This window comes from Nelumbo nucifera, chromosome 1 (assembly GCF_055504915.1).
Source record: "Nelumbo nucifera cultivar China Antique chromosome 1, China Antique-T2T, whole genome shotgun sequence".
NCBI classification, from domain to species: Eukaryota; Viridiplantae; Streptophyta; class Magnoliopsida; order Proteales; family Nelumbonaceae; genus Nelumbo; species Nelumbo nucifera.
This window is the reverse complement of record NC_142649.1, coordinates 120,293,241-120,307,671: the sequence shown is the minus strand read 5'-3', so window position 1 is coordinate 120,307,671 and position 14,431 is coordinate 120,293,241. Positions and strand designations below refer to the sequence as shown.

General features: G+C 36.2%; 1 long non-coding RNA gene across 1 annotated transcript; it reads left to right on the top strand.

The window, feature by feature from the left end:
- The first annotated feature begins 3,176 nt into the window (after positions 1-3,176).
- On the top strand, positions 3,177-13,769 carry LOC104588133 (uncharacterized). The gene is made up of 4 exons (XR_016080050.1): positions 3,177-3,554; positions 3,643-3,998; positions 5,414-5,554; positions 13,461-13,769. It is a non-coding gene; the product is annotated as an uncharacterized LOC104588133 (long non-coding RNA).
- Positions 13,770-14,431: the final 662 nt, after the last annotated feature.

Below are 14,431 nucleotides of genomic sequence, written 5' to 3'. Positions count from 1 at the left end.
ATTGGTTAGTTTATATTAGAAATTATAAGATAAATTAGTATAATGTTGTAAGTAAACCATTTAAAAAGAAAATAAATTATTTAATAAAAATTTAAATAAATTTGAATAAATTTTCAAAATCACACAAGTATAATAAATTTTCCAAAATTTTCAAAAATTATATTTTTCAATATTAAAGACAATTTAGTGTACTTTTAGAAATTTACCATGTGGTTGATACTCAATATATTCTTTTGATCATTTCATCAAATTGAATATTGGGTTGACGGAGAGTGTGTTTTCAAAACTTGATCAAATTAGATGGTTAGACCAAAAATTGGGAATCAGACACCATTTCACCTCAAAACCACTTTTTGTCCAAAAACCGTTTATTTGGTTAGCGAATCGCTGACCTGGGTGATCGAATCGTCAACCCGGACAACAGTTTTTGGCCTTTTTTGCTTTTCTAATTTTTTTTTTGTCAGAGCGGGTCATCCTTTTGACAAACAGACCGTTCGACCCTAGAATGGTTCCCTATCCGGTCCAATTTTTAAAACCATGGACGAGGAGTGGGTGCTTTGCCTTGAGCTTGGCTTGGTGTGCGGCATGGCCTGGCCCATGGACCAGCCCGACCCACGGCACGGCATTGTGCGGCCCGAGACGCCTCGTGGGCCAACACGGCACGACTCGCATTTTGTGTGGGCCACATGCGGGTCGTGTCGTGCCGACCCAGCACAACCCAATTTACATCTCTAATTGAACCCGCCCAAAAATGGGGACATGGTAAAGAAATTCGAGGATTCTCCATCCTTAATGAGGAGTGGGGTGCCTTGCCCATAAACTCGCCCGACATTGAGGATTGGTTACCTTGGTCTAAACCCGCATGACACTGGGGACGGGGCGGGGATGGGGTAGAGTGTCCTGACAATGTGGCATGGAAAGGGATGGGGCGCCCTGCCCTAAACCCACCCCGTTGTCATTCCTATATAATTGTTAATTATTAGTTGAATTAATAAAATTGTTAGCTTTTATAACTATTTTTGCTTATTTTAAAATTAATTAAAATTTCATTTAAAAATAAAAAAAAACAAAAATTATTAATAAAACTAAATTTATTAAAAAACATTTGTTCATATTCAATTAACAATAATTATTTTTTATAAATCAACATTACATAAAAAATAAAATTATTAAATCTTTTAAATTTTCCCGTGCATTGCACAGGTCCCTGCTAGGTTTTTAATTAAAAGTGAAAAGTTATTTGGGAATGTTTTAACAAATGCTCTCTAAATTGATAGATATAAAGTAAAATAAGAGTACTTTTGAAAAACTAATGCATTTATCCAATGTTTTTCGTCCAAGACAATAACAAAAGGAGGCAATTGCAGGTTTTTTGAGGTTTTTGTAAAATGAAACTTTAACGGAGATTTTTATGATTGTCCTTTTATTAATGATATTTTATCAACGCTTTTGACTTATTGCTACTTATCAAGACCAGTACTTTGAAAATTATTTGTAGAAGGCCTCAGGTTGGGGCTACTGTAAATTCATTGTTGAATCCGATAATCTCTAATATTGTTATGGCTCTTTAGCAATTAACGCCAATGTCCAAATTGGAGAACCAGACATTTGCTCCATCAAACGCAGATCTCGAATACATCAACAGGCTGTGGGATATTACCTTCAAACATTGCTATCGCGAATCTAATACCTTTGATGATAAATTGACATCTCTTGCTCTAGGTTAGATTATAGACTAATGAGATGTAAGTGGGGTGGCTCGCCCTCGATTGTGTACTGTTTTAATGATAGCGAAACGGTGACCGAACCCTTTAGGCTCAACAACAACCAAACGGTTTTTGTCTCGTTAAAACAGGATGTTAAACACTTTTTCAGTTTGATATCCGATCTGGTTTTCAAAGCATCGGTTAAAACAAATTCAATTTGGTTCTCATCTATAAATCACTTTTCGATATTATTCGATGCTGTTCGATTTGAAGTAGTTCTTAAATTGAGGTTGCAGTCAGATAATCCTGTTAATTGGGCGGAGCTGAGGTGGAAGGATGAAGTCGTGCTTCAAGATCTAAAATCAAGAAGACAGTCAGAGGCCTAAGGAGTTATCCCCAGGTAGATACTCCGACGCTCAAATTAGTTGAGGAAGGTGGTCAGTCGGGCTGGGCAGTTAGAGAACGGTGCTGGTCTGAGCAGAGCAACGATATGGAAATCAAGAGTTGGATCCTTTACTTTGAACGTGAGATAATTTTTTATAGCCGAAGATCCATGTCCTAACCGGATGAGTCTTCTGGGGTTGTCGAGATTAGGTTAAACACCGAAGCCTTTGGAAAAGACCTAATCCCCAGAGGAGTCCTCATCTGTATGACGTTCTCCTGTCTGTGTCGTACTTATCCATTTGACGTGATGCCAATGTGGCTAAAGAGATAAGATGGACCGCGGAGGTAATACGGTGCTGATGTGACCGAGGAGATAAGATAGCCACATAGGCGACACGTGACATCCGGGGCCAGCTCAACCATAAACCCGAACAGCATCTTTGACCTTGAGGTGATGGGAGGGGTTTTTACTATGCAGTGCACCCCACACAACACGTCAGTGTTTGAAATAAAAAGGGGATTTTACTATTCAGTCCACCCCCAACAAATTTTAGCTCCGTGCATTGGAAATACCTCCCCCTAATAAGTTTGAGAGGTGTTCCCAATGCATCGAGGGGATGGGTGCGCATCTTGGGATAGGATGAATTTGCATGCCGTAGATCATAATGGATTGTGTGCAGTGCTAAATCGTTAGTTCATAAAAAGGGGAAATCTCTTAAATTACCCTTATGTTTTAGAAAATGGATTAAAACTTTTCGTACTGTTTGCAAAAGTCCTAGGTTCGGCGGATATGATCGATTTGTATGGGTGTTTTTTCTATGTTTCAGTTCAGAGGGATCGGTTGAAGTCCCGAAAACCCTCTGAACCACAACCCATATCAGGAAGGCCCTGATACGATGGCCATACATAACCATATTTTTAACCTTGCCTCAAAGTACTCCAAAGTGATATCATTGTTAAACATTAACGAAAAATAGCAAAATGTCAAATTTGCCCGCTATTATTCTTCAAATATTCAAAATAAAACTGAATGAATCGAAAGCGTGAAATGACCATTTTTGGTTAAAGTATATAGAGTATTCTCTCGAAATCAATCTTCTTTCTTCTTCCCCTTCTTCACGTTTTGAATTTTTGATTGGAATATACAAAGAGAGAAAGAGAGAGAAGAATAAGCTTCGGAGTTCTAAATAGTAGGAGATTGTTTATTGATATTGTTCCATGTCACTACTGAAATGATCCACTACAAGAAAAATAGTCTATCCCGGCGGTTTAGAGCCAGCGGGCTTACATAGACCGCCGCCTATATTCGTTTTAAAGGCTCACGCGGCGGTTTATAATATTACATTTGGCGGATTTTATAGCGAACCGGAATTAAACGCGGTGTGGAGAAACGCGCGGAGACAAAAAATTCTCTCCCAAGCGAAGTTCAAGTTTGAAGAGAATCTCAGTGTTGTGCGATTCAAGGTTTTTTTTCTTCTTGCAGAGGAATTTTGAAGAATACATAAGATTCTCTTACAAGCTTTTTTTTTTTTTTTTTTTTTGTCTTCACTAGCAAGATATATACGCGATTCAACACTGATTTCTGGGCAGAGAACCAGTTTTGTGCGAGAATCTCAGTGTTGTGCGATTCAAGCTTTTTTTTCTTCTTGCGGAGAAATTTTGAAGAAGACAGAAGATTCTCTTACAAGCTTTTTTGCTTCACGAGCAAGATATATATTGTAGAGGAGAATCAGTGTTGTGTGATTCAACACTGATTTCTGGGCAGCTTTGTTGATAAGGGGAAAGAGACCTGTTATGCGAGAATCTCAGTGTTCGTTGAGAAGGGGAAAGAAAATCAGTGTTCATTTGAGAAGAGGAAATTTCTGGGCAGCAAGCAACGACAACCTCTGTTCGTTCGAGCAAGAGAAGGTAACATTCTAACCCTTCTTTGAATAATTTTCTTCCTCTTCTGTCATTCTCTCCATCTTCCATCTGTAAACTGGAAAAATTCTCTCATGGCTGCCATCCAGTCCATCAAGGTGTTGGGGAAATGCCAGGTCTCTCCACCTTCAACTTCAATCGAGCAAAAGTCACCATAGGTAGTAATTTATTTTTAATAAAAATAGTCAATTTCTAGAAGACTTCAAACCCTATCCTTAGACAACAAAAACTAGAAAATAAATCTCAAATACCTATAAAATGCCAAAATCATGATTACAATTTTTTTTTTTTTAAATTGATTAAGAAATCAGAAAACTGATTCATGTGTTCCTTCTTCGCTTCCATATCTACATCATGTTTAAAGAAATCCAGTGATTTTTTATAATTTCTCTCAAATTCAAAAATATCAGCTTGCATCTTTCTGAATGCTGCAATCATATGGGCAGTTAATAAGGAGTCAGGTCAGTACCATCTGTACGAATTTTGTGAATTCAGCAAGTTTTGCCTTATGTGATTTGGTGAAGAATTGAACTGCAGTGAACATTTCTTCATTCCATATTCGCCACTTCAGACTTTTTGTATTCTCGAGCCGTGTATTCGAACATCTAGAAACCTTGAATGCTATGTTTTCCAATCTATGGGCACATTGGATGCTAAGCTTAATGGTGTGGACAATAAGGTTCATTAAAGTTTGACACTTGGAAGTCTTTTTATGCCTGTATCAAGGTCCTCAGTTGTTGATATTTTCTATATATTTTGTATGAAGGACCAAATTGAGGGCCTTGGATGTCCCTGGATTCATGATTGTTCTGTAGTGTCTTGTGGCTTTATTCTTACCCTTTGATACTTCAATAATATGCTAGTTGGGTCTTCTGTGCACAAAGGCACATGGAGGCCCCTTGTTATCCAATTTCATGAATAGTTGTTTATTACATCAAATTTATCTACTAATGGGATAAAAGAAAAGGGTGAAGTACCAAATAAGAAGAGATGGATAAGAAAATACTAACAGAATTCAATATCCTGTTTATTGCAAAATCATTGTACAAACTTTTATCAGAATAGTAAGTTATAGTACTATTAAATAGAACAAGCATGAAATTTAATGTGGACTTTACTTCTTAATAAAATTTATGTTTAATTGTAACTCTTATGTTTAATTCTTAATAAAATTTATATCATTCATCAAAAAAAATGTGGAGTTTACCAAATGGAGAAAAAAAACTGTATTACAAAATTAGAAGGGTAATCAATTATGAACTTATGGTATTATATGATATAGGCAACACTGTCCTCAAGAAACAGGACATTACTGGTAGTCTCATCACGTTTTTTTAGAAGATTAGATACTTATGCCTAAATAGTGAAAGAGGAAATGATGCAAAAGTTGGGATTCTCAACAGGTGATTCTGCCCAATTAATCCTGAAGGAAACACAGTAAGTTGAAATGAGAAATTTGCGGAGCCCATTTCAAACCTGCTTCTTTGTATCAAGTTCTCTGTATATCTAGCAGCACAACTCTCAACTGAGCTTCATTTATACATGTTAGTATGTTACTATGCTAGAATTATCTATATGTATGCTTTTAAAACCATGAAATTTTCCGTTTGCTCAGGCTTTATTCCCATTAATCTTCTTAGGATTGTGCAATTGGTTCTTTTTTTTCCTACATTAATCCCATGCTTCTATCTATCAAATATCATTCCAAGTCATGTGCTTTGCCTCTGGATTGAAAGTTCCAGCTTCCCAATTATGGCATCCAATTTTCATAATTTTCTTGTTATCTTCTCTCACCTTGGTCTACCCATCCACTTTTAGCTATAGGAATGTTGGTTGGAATTATTAAGCATCAAAGACATGGATGATTGGATTCTCGGGCATTTTAACCAACTATATGCTGTACAAAAGGCGTCTAAGTGGCTTCCCTAGAGATGCACTAAAAAATTACTCACATGTGATCATCATCATTCAAGTCAAGACTTGTCCCAGATACATGGGATTTGCCATGTGGATCTTGATTAATTACAGCATGACGGCTAAAGCCATGTCCCAATGTGAGGACTTATGGACTTCTTCATGCTTAATAGCCTTGTAATTGTCCCTAAAGTAGTTTTTCTAGTTATTTAATTTTCTCAATGGAGACATTGTAGGAGAAAATTTGAAAATGGAAGTTCATGGTTAATGGCTCAAGAAATAACATAAAAGTGCCACTTAGGGGCCCCGCTTATATTCATCTCCAGAAGGTTTGTTTTTCTTTCTTCCCTTCCCAATGTAAAATTAAGATTGTTGAAACTTTGTGGTTGGTGGTGGTTAGATTTACTAATTATTTTCTTTTTAGTAGGTCAGGTGGATATCAGGTGAAGGTCTGTCAACCTGGTTTTGTCGTGTCAGCATGCCTGAACTTTGATGTATTATGAAACTGCTATTGCCAAAATTACTGAAGATAACTCCTTTAAAAACAAAAATAAGTAAACCCTTGTAACCTAACATGAATTATTTGCAAGCTTAAAAGTTTTCTCAATCAGTGTTTTAAAACCCATTAACCACTTTTCCCTCCAGGTCAATAGGTCAATAGTTCAAACATCCAAGTCAGCATGCTAACCAGTGATGCCATCATTACAATAAAAATCAAAATAGAAAAAAAACTGATGACCTTCTGAATAGGTCAGATGGGTCAACAGTTCAACCATTTCGGTCAATAGGTGATTGGCCAAGTCTTTTTTTTTTTTTTTTCTTCAATATGATGGGTTAGAGGTTGTCCTGAACTGGGACTGTGACTGGATTTCCAAATCACCATCCAATTAATGGGTAATTGACAGGTGTAAGTGGTTTAAGTGGCAAATAATGTTTGTGTCTAGGGTGAACCAGTGTATTAAAAATAAATCAAAAAATGAAACCACTTCTGTCCAAGTGGTTTAAGTGGCAAAGACCTGCAGCTCCTTTCCCCTTTTTATCAAAAGTAAGAAAGTCTGATGAAGCAGTTTGGATGCAAGAGAATACCTTATTGTGGGGGTATCCAATTAGGGAGATCCATTAGATACTTCTAGTTACTCAGGAGCATGTACAGGTATCATTTTATTCTATTATTACACAAAGTCTCTCTCTCTCTCTCTCTCTCTCTCTCTCTCTTCCGTGTGTGTGTGAACAGAGGAGAATGGCAGAATAGGATTCATGTTGCTGACAGAATTTGGTTGTCAGAAGGCTTTGTTGAGTGCACACAGACACACATATATATATACATGCTGATACTAGTTAAAAAGCATCTTTTCCCTTCAAAAAATGTATAGGTGATCATTATCTCTCAAAGCACGCAAGTCTTCTACTTCCGAGCCATCATCCATGAGAACTTTAGTCCCCCTTTTGTCAAATTTCTTCTCTTCATCCAAAAACATTTGAGAAAAATGAAAGCCCTTTTACTTAGCAACCATGGTTTTGTTTCTTTTCTCCATTTGACCATTTCACTAACTCATTGACCTTACATTATCACATCTTTAGAATATGCAACTGATGGGAAGTTGGGAACCATAATGTTTATAACTAAACATAATTCAGCTAATCATTCTAATTTCTAATGATCAGATTCAAATATTTGAATGTTATTTTCCTCAATGTTTTAAAACCTGGACCAATAGCATGGTGGTAGCACAGCAGTAGCATATATAGTAGCAATGGTGACAGTTACATGGGAGAGATCCTGGGTAGGGGTGCACACAAAGTTCACTGACCTTATTGTGGAGAGCCTGGGTCAACAATGGTTTGAAAACACAGGTTTTCCTTTGATAATCATAGCAGTGTTTAGCGCTACTAGTCACTTTATATGTCAATCTAAATCTGATTGTCTGTTGTCGAAATTCATATACGTCTTTTGGTTATTGTTTTTCTTATGATATGCCTTTCATTTTTCCTAAGGACTCATAATTTAACAACAGATTAGACTCTTGATAGAGTGGAATGAGAAAGAAGTATTTAATATTTATGTAGCTAGCACCATATACTTAGGATATGGCTTTGTTGAGTTGAAGCTTATTATTTCCTCCTATAAGCACATTAGTGACTAGTTCTATTAGTCACTACACTAGATAAACTGATCTCATTCTTGAATTTTCTTTCTGTATTAATAATCAAGTGTTTAAATCCTAATTTTCTGCTGAGGAAATTTTTATGTTAAAATTTGGAGTTATATGATAAACTTAGGGGAGGTACCAAGCTTGTAATACCTGCCAATCTCAGCAGCTCTTCCATTGAGTCAGGCATATGAATGAGTTTTCCCAGCTTACTAGTTCCTTCCTTGTTAGCTTCATCTGGATGAAAACCATATACTATCGACCTCATTGGTAAGCTACTTGAACATGGGGGAGAAAGTGTTGCTGTCCCTGCAAAAGAGTAGATGGAATTTGTAAATAATCTTTAGCTTTTATTTGCAGATGAAAAGTTCACTCAGGAAAATTGAGAACCACTATTATATAGTCAGTGGCATTTCTGTCATTGTCAAATATGGGTACACATTGTTCAAAAAAATAAAGGCTTAAGCAAACTTAGCAAGGCAAACATCCATCCATTTAATTGTCAAAAAAATTGTATGCTATGAGATATACTTCTGAAATAATTTTGTTTCCACCATTATCCAATAGAAAAAAGTAGGAACCTTAATAAGTTGATATACATACAAGCTGCAAGCAAATCTGTAGAAAATGTAACTGAAAATGATTTTTTTGATAAATCAAGATCCATTCAACTAACCACAATGTCCTGCATAGAAAAATTTTGAAATGGAGTTCCTGTATTCCTTACTCTTCTCTTTTCTGTCGTTTAGGCCAATTAGTTTAGTATCTTTATTGCACTCTTGAAGAAGTGATTTTTCACAAGTTGAAGAGGCTAGAAGGGCTAGGAGTAAACCAAAAAGGACATAGGTAGAAGTAGTAAATGGAATGATTTGCAAGCAGAGCTAGGAGATTGCTGTGAAAACAGCCTGTGGTTCTAGTGTCTTTTCTAAATGGAATGATTTGCAAAACTTATTTTCTCTATCATTTTTGAAAATGCAAAATATGGAACCTTGGTTTTGCAAAATATGCAAAATGAGGGGGATTTTCAGGCAGCATGGGCATATCTTGATTTGATGCCCAAAAGTAGCAATGAGCTCACCCTTGATCCTAAATTGGCCTTGCAGAGGAGTGAGCAAATGCTTTTGCAGGCCATGCTTCTTCAAAGTGAAGGGAAGGTTGATCAGGTACCACAGGAAATAGAAAAGGCCAGGCCATGCTTTTGAAGGCCTTGAAGAGATTTCTATGAATCTTTGGTCATTTGTGCGCCCTTGTATGCTTTCTCGTTTCTGATAGTGTTGACAATAAATTGAAGGCAAAGGCATGCTTGAAACTCTCAGCTTGGTTAAGAGGGAATTATTCAGCTATGGATTTGGAAAATGTTGTTCTAAATATCCATGCAGATTTCAATACATCTGATGCTTCTTCTCCAGGCAGGGGTGGGTAGGGCTGTTCACAGGTCGGGTTGGGTTGGTTTACTGGGTTTTTTCCAACCGACCCGACCTGGTCGGGTTACCTGAGATGGAAACCGAAACCGACCCAGTCTAAGCAAAACCGACCTTGTCGGTTTGAGTCAGGTTGGGTCGGTTTGGGTTGGTTTGGGTCGGTTTCGCCTCTAAGTTCATCCATGCCCCCCATGGCCCATGTGCCTGTGTGGTGCAAGTTTGGGTTGCCTATCCAAGTCGGAAGAAGTCAAAGTGAGGACCATAGAAAGACAGTTTTAAATATAAAATAAATTTGAATTAAAATCGAAATATATATTTAAGTAGATTAGGTTTTTCATACAAAACTGAAAACTGAAGTTTTTAAGATATTTTCTGGAAATATATTTAAAACTGAAATATGTATTTTAGAAATATATATATATATATATAAACAAAAATATACATACAAATATATTGGAATATATATTTTCTGGAAATATATATCTCATATTTCAGAATATATATTTTTTAGATATAGATTTTTTCAGATATTTCAGTTTTTTATGTAAAACTGAAATATCTTTATTTAACAGTTTTAAATATAAAATATATTTTAATTAAAACCGAAATATATATTTAAATAGATTAGGTTCTTCACTTCTTCATACAAAACTGACATTTTTTGTGCAAATATATCATCAATAACCGGATTTTTTTTCAAAGCTTAAACTTAAACAAAACACAAATAAAATATATCAACCTGTAACATGCATTAAATTAAAAAAATTAAATAAAAAAAATACTAACCTTTGAATGACTGAAGTTGAGACTTTGAGAATGAGACTTGAGCTCGAGTTGAGAGAATGAGAACTTTGAGAAGATGGGAGTTGGGAGAGCCAAGTTCAAACTTCAAGTGATGTTTTGAAGTTGAGACTTGAGAACTTGAAATTTTAAATTTTTGATTCTTGAGTTGAGTCAAATTGTAATATTGTATTAGAGAATAGAGATTGTGCTTGACTGCTTGAGTTGAGGGGCTAAGGGGGGCGGACCAAGTTAGAATTAGAATAGAAGACAGAAATTATCAAGAAATTAGAAAGTCAAACTGATTCATAGAAAGAAGGCTGAAATTTGTATATTTCAAGAAACTTTCTAAGTTCTAATCTAAGTAAAAAAAGGACACCTATTTCTAATTGTAATTGCCTAATTGGTTGCCTATTTGGTGTAAAAGACTATAGAAAGTAGAAACTAGGATAGAGACAAGTAGACAACTTAGTTAAGTAGGAACTAGAAGACTAGGTTAGGTTGTAATTAGGAATTAGGATAGAGGCAACTTAGTTAAGTAGGAACTAAGTCGGTTCGGTTCGGGTCGGTTTCGGTTTTCACACAAGAAAACCGAAACCAAACCGAACCATTGGTTTATAAATTTGTACAACCCGAAACCAACCGGTGCTGATGAAAACCCGGCCGACTCGGGTTGGGTCGGTCCGGGTTGGTTGGTTTGGTCGGGTTGGGCCTTCTTATGAACAGCCCTAGGGGTGGGCCCCTCTTTTGTAAAGGAAACTTGATCTGCAATCCTGGTATCAGTTTGATTATTGAGGAGATTGTGGGGACAGCATCAAAACTATCTTCTCTTCTTTGTCCTAACATGGGTAAGGCATGGCTTTCTTATGCCTCTTGGTGTTACAGTCAGGCTAGAAACTCCCTTTCCAAACCACAAGATGCTACTCTTCAGTTGTGCTCTTTTTCTCCTGTTCTTTTTCTAGAAATTCTACCTAATAGGTTCCAATTAATTAAAGAAGAGGTATTTACAGTGGAAAGTACTATCATAGAACTTCTGGAGAAAAGGGAAGATGCAAACAAAGAAGGGGGAGAGTGGATTATATGTCCCAATTCTGGAGAGGATTTAAGAAATGAGAACTAGGGGTGGCAACGAGCCGAGCTTTTCACGAGCTGCTCGCGCTCGGCTCGTGAAAAGCTTGGCTCAGCTCGGTTTCAACTGAGCTCGAGCCCAATTCATTGGCTCGATTATTAAACTAGTTGAGCTCGAGCATACTAGAGCTCGGCTCGTGAGGTTCGCAAGCCAGCTCAAATATATATATATATATATAATAACATTATAATTATTAATTATTATAATTCTTAATTTTTTAAATATGAAATAAAAAATATTTTTATATACAATTTTTATTTTTCTAAAATATTTTTTCTCAAAATCGAGCTCAAGCCGAGCCGAGCCGAGCTCGAGCCTTGTAGAACAGTCTCGAGCTGAGCTCGAGCCTGGTACTATTCGGCTCGGCTCGGCTTGAATCCACCCCTAATGAGAACCCTGTAAAGGCTTTGGTTCATCAAGCAATAAATATGATTGAGGCTGCAGCTGGAGTACCTAGAGTTGAAAATTTGGATGGTGAATGCCCTTCTGCTGTGCTAACTTCTCAGTTGCGGGTGCTCTTCCTTCATGCAAATTTTGGCCTAGAGGAAGCCAACATTCTATCTTCTGTTAATGAATTAGTAGCTGTCTAGTGGTCACTTAGGCAGAGGAGAGTTTCACTCTTTGGACATGCAGCTCATGGTTTTATGCAATACCTTTCACCTTCATCCTCCTTACTTTTTGAAGGTCACCTAGCTGGCTCTGATCCTGATTTTCTAAATATGGCTGAAAAATTAATGAAACTGATATTCTCCACTTTCAATTGAGCCTCTCCATCTCTGTCACACGCACAGACAGACAGAGAGTCCAAACCTGAATGAAGTTGGATATAATTATTTTTCCATCTTCAATGTGTGGCTGCACAATTTGCTTGAAGGTCTGATGACTTATCCTGATGGCCTGAGAAAGTCTCTTGCTTCTCACAGTAAAAGGTTTGATTCTTTCACTCTCTGTAGATACCCTTTGATGATTTATATTATAAATGGATTCTATTGCCTTATTTACATGGTCAAATATATCCTTGCCCCTATGTGATAGGTATCAAGAACGCAACAACATATAATTCTGAAATACTTTTACTTTTTGCAAATTTGAAACATGCCATATGTTGATAATGCAATCACATTGCATATTTGCTTTAGATCATCATTTTCTTTGCTTCCTTAATTGATAGAAATTCATGAAACAATGATATGGTAAAATTCTAGAATCTCCTACAAGAAAATTCTACTTAATGATTGAATATATAGAATGAGAAATATATATTGCATATTTGCAAATCTTTTCTGTTAACAAATACGGTATTCATTCAGTGTTTTGTGCATGTAATCTCATGTCAATTGAAAACCCCATATCTTAAATATTTGTGTCAGGCTAGATTGCAATGCACATTTTCATTGCAGGAGAATAAATTTGAACCTGGTCTATTGATTCCAAGTTCAAATGCCTAATTTATAGAGATGGTTGGTCAGTCTTCAAATTGGGCAACTGTTAAAACACTTTTTTATATGATGGGAACTTAAAAATGAAATCAAAATACAAATTTCAAACTTGTGTCGAGACATTTTCATTCATTGGCTTTTATGCACAACATTCTTTTATAAAGTTTTCCCAAGGATCTGTAGTGGTCAGATTTGACTTTTCCCATAAATGCACATATATACGAATAAAAAGGTTTGTTTACATATAATATTTCTTGTACCTATTTATGATGTCAGAGGTTTACTGTTGGATGACATTTGGCATCTAACTTGGGCTATATTAGGAAGTATTGATTTTATTAGCAATTTTCGTCGGCAACAATATTCCACTCTTTTCTGTTAAATTTTCTTATGCTTGAAGTTGACAAGTTTTAATATAATAATGTAAAACATTTAACTCTTCTAAACCATTTAAAGTTTATCTATTACTTTCTCTTTGTTAGAAAGGACTTTTTTCCTACCATTTCATTGTGTTCTTTCTATACTTTATGCATCCAGGAAATATAATCTAGTCATAAAGAAGGTACTTGCTATCATTCAAAATGGCTTAAAATACCTGTTCTGTTCCGTTCTTGTAGGTCAGCAGATCCTGCAAGTTTGGGCACAGTTAGAGTTGACATCTCAGAAAGGAATTGGAATGAACTTGTGAGAAAGGAATTTCAGAGCTCTTTGGTTGCTGGTGTTCCATTGACTATTGTTCCCGAGCCCACACAAGCACAATGCCATGATGTTTCTCATGTATTAATTTGTATTAGAGAAATTGTATTGATTTGAAACCTAACATGTATTAATTTCTAATTCGAATATATTAATGTTTTTGGTAAGAAAATATTTGAATGGAAATAGATCTTTTAAATTGCATTTATATTGATTTTTGTACTTTTTTATGTTAATTGGATATTGTATTTAAATAATTTGTTTTGGATATTATAATAATTAATAATTTAATTAAAAGTTTTTTTTATTTAAATTGATTTTTTATGCATTATCTGTCATGAGATTTGTATTAAATAGGTGCCCAAAAAATGTTGAAATTGATATAAATAATAAAAAATAAAAAAATCAAAGCCAACGGTCATACAAATGCCGCTTTAGGCATAAAACATCTCTAAGACGGCGGTCTTGACCACTGCCTAAAACCGGAAGCAATATATCAATGGACCTAAGGCGGCGGTCCAAAGAGCTCTAAGACGGCGGTCCTGACCGCCATCTAAAAACGAAAGCAATATATTGATGGACCTAAGGTGACGGTCCAAGGAACTCTAAGACGGCAGTCCTGACTACCACCTTTATTAACTCTAAGCCGGCGGTTATGACATACTGCCGGTTTAGATAACTGTCGGCTTAGGGATGATTGAACCACGTCAGACCGATCCTTAAAGGCGGCGGTCTTGACCTAAGCCGGCAGAGGTTTAGGGGGCGGACTGAAGACCGTCGTCTTAGACCAAAGCCGGTGGTCTTCTTGTAGTGTGAATTAATTGACCTGGGTCCAGCCTAGTTCATTTTCAAGTGCTGATAGCTTATTTCACGTAGGATGGGGCAAACTTTT